This window comes from Limulus polyphemus, unplaced genomic scaffold, assembly GCF_000517525.1.
Source record: "Limulus polyphemus unplaced genomic scaffold, Limulus_polyphemus-2.1.2 Scaffold1199, whole genome shotgun sequence".
Classification (NCBI taxonomy): Eukaryota; Metazoa; Arthropoda; class Merostomata; order Xiphosura; family Limulidae; genus Limulus; species Limulus polyphemus.
The window spans coordinates 186,956-192,972 of record NW_013666809.1 but is presented as its reverse complement, the minus strand read 5'-3'; the positions used below and the strand labels follow the sequence as shown (position 1 = coordinate 192,972).

Below are 6,017 nucleotides of genomic sequence, written 5' to 3'. Positions count from 1 at the left end.
CTTTTACCAACGAATTGACCGTCACATTATAACGCCCTCACGGCTGAAAGGGCGAGCATGTTTGGTGTGACGGGGATTCGAACCCGCGACCCTCAGATTGCGAGTCGAGCGCCGTAACCACCTGGCCATGCCGGGCCGACACGGGTGACATATGTAATACTTGATTCATACAAAATCATCGACTATTCGATATTGCAAAACAGATTTATATCTGGAGGCATAATTCGCAACATCTCTGAAAGAGAAATATTTATATTGAGAGATTCTTAAACGAAGCAGAGTCATAGAATACAAAATTTCAAAGAATGGAACCTTTAATATTATTCATGGAAGCAAAAATAATATGCACTTTTGGAATATCAGTAAGTTCCCAATTACTACACCACCAATCAGAAACAACGCCTTCTGCGAATAAGACTATGATTACGAAAGAGAGCTTTCCGACCCCCCTCCCTAAAAAAATATTAATTGTAATAAAATTAGACCAATTTTTTGGTAACGTTAATAAAATAATAAACAAGGATCTGAAGTTGACGAAGGCTCACAAATCAAACTTTCACAAGTTTCCAGCCACTCCTCAAAACCAGCGTCTGCTTTCGTAAGAAAGATAGTCGAGAACATAGAGGTCACAGACAATTCCTCTCAACCATATTTTATACATGTTTCTTGATGTACTTACAATTGAGCTTCGTTCCTTTAGTCTGCATAAACGTGATACTAGAGGACAACGTTCTGGTACATTGAGAGATCTTTGGAAAGTTTGTAAAAACGGGTGTTGACCATGCCGTTCTTCGCAGAAACATTCTACAATGGAACTTGGCGTGTCGGGCAGTAGTACTTAATCTTGGTCATCAGATCGAGAACAGAGGGTGGAGTTTGTTTTAAAGAAAGCACGAGACTGGAACGTCGTTCTTATAAATCGCAATTAACTATCAGTATTTTCCTTTTCTTAGGGATTGGGCGTAGCCTTTTGGTTCGAGTGCCGCACTGGAAATCAGAGGGTCTGTGGTTCGCATCGCGTTGTCTCAAAATCGCGCTCCGTATTTGGCTGTGTGTGCGCTATAATAGTGACAATCAAGTCTCACTATGCAATTCCAGTAGACCAAAAACTGGCGGTGGGTGCTGCTACGTAGTTGCCTTTCCTCTAGATTATCGGCGAAATGAAGGAATATCCAACACCAAACCAACCATACTTTTTTTAGCTTTAAATGTTGTCTTACACTAACCTACATTATAGTTTTTACATTTGTTTTGAGGCACACAACAGTACTCTGCCCAGTATAATGATGTACAATAATCACATATCTAAGTTTAAGCGACACCTATATATGCCCAAAACGAAGCATTATACAGTAAAAATGACAAATGCATTTATATATTTATATTTATATTTGGAGGAAGTATTTTTATTTTTTAAATTAAAAAAAACAACATACACTTGAAACATACTGGTAATGTTTAATGGTAAATATAAGAACGTGTTTATGTTTAACTTGATAAACGGCAATAAGTGTTAATGAATTGATTCACTACCTAACTGTGTTGTGTCGAAATCATTCTTCTACGGAAATAGACTGTGTTGCGTCATCGAGATCACGTGACTATTCTCACGCCCTCTACTTTCTAGAACTATCCTGTACTTTGGCGAATGCTCTAGCATTTACTAGATATAGGGTAGTCTGATATATAAAAGAGGGTGACAACGTGACGGTAATGTGTGTGTAGATAGTGAGTAATTGAACTGAAATCAGAAGTATTGTTGACGTTCGTTGATATAGCGTTTGTTTTAGCGTGATTGTTGAAAATAAGTGTATCGTAAAGTTGTATTCGGAAAGAATAAACCAGTTTTATTAAGTAAAGATTTGTGCCGCTAAAGTTTCGTCGGAACGAAGTTACGGAAAGTTAATTAACAGACGGAGACGTAACAACTGGTTTACGCAACTTTTAAGTGCTATGTTCATACTGTACAGAAAACATTACAATGGCTGGCTGAACAATTTTCAATTGTGTTGAAACTAACGTATTATTAGGCCTCGTGAAAAAAAAAACGGGGAAGTTTGTCAACATTAGTCTTATTTACAGAATGACACATCAACATTATATGCTGTAACAGAGAAACAAAACTAAACCAAAAAAAAAACTGCTGATAAGTGAATCAAGACACGCTAACTATTCATTTGATATAACTTTTTAAATTATGTCAGTTTATAATCTCGAATTTTTTTTTGTAATCTGAAGTAAAATAAGTATATGAACGGACACAACTAAGTCAGCATTTATCACTCCCACAGTCGCGTCAGTTACGAACTAGTGAGAAAACAATGAATGGTAATACACATGGTAATATGTTAAATTTTACCGTACAGAATGTTGGAATAACGGTTTGGTTCGTTTGTAATTTCGCGCAAAGTTACTCGAGGGCTATCTGTGCTAGCCGTCTCTAATTTAGCAGTGATAGACTAGATGAAAGGCAGCTAGTCAACACCACCCACTGCCAACCCTTGGACTACTCTTTTACCAACGAATAGTGGGATTGACGGTCATATTATAACGTCCCCATGGCTGAAAGGGCAAGCATGTTTGGTGGAACGGGGATTCGAACCTGTGACCATCAGAGTGCGATCCGAACGCCTTAGCCACCAAGCCCTGGAATAATGGTTTTGACAAAGAAATACCCATCGATAAGGATTTGAAATAGGAAAATATATTATTTTTAAAACTTATCCTTGGATTTGGAAAGCGTTTTAATTCTTATGTTTTGATTTCCTATAAACTATATCTGTTTGCACGATATTTGGCATCTATGTATAAAACGATACAACTCCTGTTAACAATATAATGTTTGCGTTGCTAATACATGTATACGACAGCAAGTAGCTTTATACTGATGTAAACAAATTTGTCTATGTTAACTTACCAAAAGAAGCTTAATTCTGGATTGTATTCTTAACCATGGGTTCCTGCAAATTAAAAACGCTTCAACACCTATTCGATTCGATTAAAGAAAGGTGATGGATTATGTTGCTAAATATCAAAATATATGATTGTATATAAACTTACCTCTTGATAGTTATCAGTTTAAACAAACTGAAAGATAGTTGTCCCCATACTTAATGAAATGTAACATGTCACCAGATAGTTCGTGTCGTCTCTCTGGAGCTCACGTGTCGACTCACAGTCACTCACTGCTATAGAGACCAAACGAGCAGGTATAAAATTATCTTACGCATGCGCTCTAGCATGAACGACGTAAGGACTGTAACAAAACATGTTATTTAGCTAATTTAGCTATCTACACACATACATTAGTATATACATGCATATATATAATTTTTATGGTTCCAGTATATGATGTAATTCCTATCATTAGACGCAGCATTTGGTTGACACTGCCAAGATGATCAACTATTTGAAACATCCAACTGATAGTTGATTGAAAATGGTTAATATATTTCTTTCATTTTTTTACTTGTTGTTTTGTAGTATGCTACTTTTTTTTTGTTTATTTGTAACCGTATACTTAGCTTACGTTATCAATAAGTTGATATTTTAAATCTGTCGTGCAATGACCAGTTACGTAAGAAAATACAACTTTAATAACTTGATTTGAATTAGTTACTTTTCCCCTCAGTTTACAATTCCAACGATTCATATGTTTCACGTTATTTTAGAATATTGATATCATCCTTTTAAATTGAAACACGAAAACTTCTCAAACAAATATCGATCAGGTTGGAGCTCTCAAGTGAGTCTAAAGCCGAGAAGAATGTGTAAAGGACGTTTCTGTTTCTCATGTTACACAAACAAATCTACACGGTTAATGACAGAGAAAACGACTTGGTTCGCAAGTTCTAAGGCATCTATAATCATAAGACCGACGCTCTATGTTCCCTTTAAAAACAAAAAATGTACAGGGTGTCCCAGAATTCTGGACCCATAGGGAAAATGGACATTATATTCTTAAAGTTAAAGAAACACATTTCTAATATCAGTTCTACATATTTCAGGAAAGAAAATACCCTGATAGCATAGTATACCAAGAATTGATATGTGTATGACTGTTAATATCATGCAATTTGAATAATAAATAAATTACGAATACATTGTATATTTTCCCTATGGGTCCAGACTTCTTGGGTCTCTTTTTAGTGGCTGTATTTTTCCTGCGACAGTATTCTAACTGGAATATATACATGTTAAGTATAACATATATCATTCTAAAAGTTTATATATATATATTTCTTTTGCAACTCAACTCTGCAATTAATATTTAGATGAAGTAAAGTTTACATAGAACTTAAGTAATTCAGCAATCAGTAAATCGATGACATTAAGAACATTCGTCACTACTGTTAGATTTCAACTTTTATTAAAAACTCTATGAATTACCAAGTTGTTATGGTTAGCCATCAGCCAACTTTCTGTCGTTTAAAACTCTTATTCCGGAGTATCTTTTTCTAATTATTTATTTTAAATGTTCAAAATCTTCTTCTTCTAACTCAAATGAAGTTTGTTTTGTTTTTAATTATGCACAAAGCTACACAAGGGCTATCTGTGCTCTGCCCACCACGGGTATCGAAACCCGGTTTCTAGCGTTGTAAGTCCGCAGACATGCCGCTGTGCCACTGGGGGGCATGAAAAAGAAAGCTTGGAATAAGCACGTATAATGTTACCGTATGTTTACAAAATTAATGTTGAATTTTTTTCACGAGTAATCGAATTTTTTTGCTAATGAAACATTTTTGGATTTAATGAAAAGTATGAATACTCATAGTCAAAGTAGTGACCTAAAACTTGTGCTGGCTTTAGATGATTTTTACTTGAAATACTAAACTGTTTCTCATGGTGAATAGAATGGTGTTAGGTTTTACTGTAAGATTTTCATCATCACGCGAATTTGTTGTTGAAATAGCTAGGTCAGTGTTCTCAAGGGCATCTGTGTACTTCAAAATATTTAATTTTGTTTTTCATTAGTTTATTTTCGTATTCAGTTTTTCATTATGTACAACACTTCGTAATGACTTTACTGTCAATATTTATTTAGCATTTGTAATGTTTAAGTATATAGTTAAGAAATTGCCACATCTTGCTTTCGAAACTTATCTTACCTTTCCTCTAGAATAAAAGAACAGACAGGTACACAAACACTGTATCACGTCAACCTGCAGCGAGTTATTCTAAATGCATGTTTTTGAGTGACGTACTTATAAGCCAACTTAATAATCTTCAACTCGACATACTTGACTTGGCCTACGTGCACTTAGACAGTTGTATACTATATAGATATGCCCTGCAGAAATCAGCTTGGAAGACCTAAAAGAATTATTAAAGATCATCCAGACAAAAAGAAAACGCTCCTGTTGGCCTCCACCGCTGTGAGTAAACCAGTTGAAAGTCCTTCAAATCCGTTTTCTCTCAGACAGGCTCTATGATCCTGTCATCTCAAGTCTTTCAGGAGTGTTTCCATTGAAGATAAACGAGAATAACAAATCAAGCTGAAATTGTCTTAATAAATATAAAATAAATCTTTACTTAAGCTTATATTCACAAAGTAAGACCGCATGGTAAAATATTCAATTAAAATAACTCTGAATACAATAACCTAATACGACCGAACGTATTTTGATAGTTAGAAATATATATTTCTATTTCTGGTATTGGAGTTTAATTTTTATCATTATCAAAATTAACTTTGATATTATAATAACAACCTTTCAAACCTTATAACTATGGCTTGATAACTCTAATAAGATAACTTCTAATAAGAAAACTTTTTATAAATATATACTTTACACTGGTAGTGTCTAACCTCATGTACGTTTTCGCCATTGCAGGTTTAACATTAGCTAAAGCGGTCTTACGTGTAAGCTAACTAAACATATTGTTACGACAGCGGAAGTCACGCAATGCTGGGAACATACGCGCTGGAGTTTCTCGAAGGATCGTGAATTTTCCTGGCAACTCTAGTTTTTTCCAGACGCCCTCTTTTTTAGGATACAAGCCCGGCAAATAAAGCT

At 34.9% G+C, this 6,017-nt stretch overlaps 1 protein-coding gene across 1 annotated transcript in view; it reads right to left on the bottom strand.

Annotated features, from left to right (window-relative positions):
• LOC106462574 (ephrin type-A receptor 7-like) overlaps positions 1–3,189 on the bottom strand; it is an 83,531-nt gene extending 80,342 nt beyond the window's left edge. The window contains exon 1 of the mRNA XM_013922508.1: positions 3,061–3,189. The gene's annotated coding sequence lies outside the window, so the exon portion shown is untranslated. The remainder of the gene's footprint in view (positions 1–3,060) is intronic.
• Positions 3,190–6,017: the final 2,828 nt, after the last annotated feature.